Below are 274 nucleotides of genomic sequence, written 5' to 3'. Positions count from 1 at the left end.
AAAAAGGCTGTCGTTCCCCCACTTCACTGATTTCATCTCCTTGTCAAAGATCAGTTGACCATAGATAGATGGGTTGATCTCTGGGTTCTCAATTCGATTCCATTGATCTATGTGTCTGTCATTGTTAACTACCTTTCCTGATTAAGACACCCAGCAAAATAGGAATAGAAAGAAATTTCCTCAACATACTGAAAAGTTCATATTCAAAACCAAGAGCCAATATCATTCTCAGTGGAGAAAAAAAAATGAAAAATCTTTTTCTTGAGGACAGGGA

The sequence above is a fragment of the Elephantulus edwardii genome, unplaced genomic scaffold, assembly GCF_000299155.1.
Source record: "Elephantulus edwardii isolate Elephantulus edwardi_28Jun2011 unplaced genomic scaffold, EleEdw1.0 scaffold00290, whole genome shotgun sequence".
Taxonomy (NCBI): Eukaryota; Metazoa; Chordata; class Mammalia; order Macroscelidea; family Macroscelididae; genus Elephantulus; species Elephantulus edwardii.
This window is presented reverse-complemented; position numbering follows the sequence as displayed.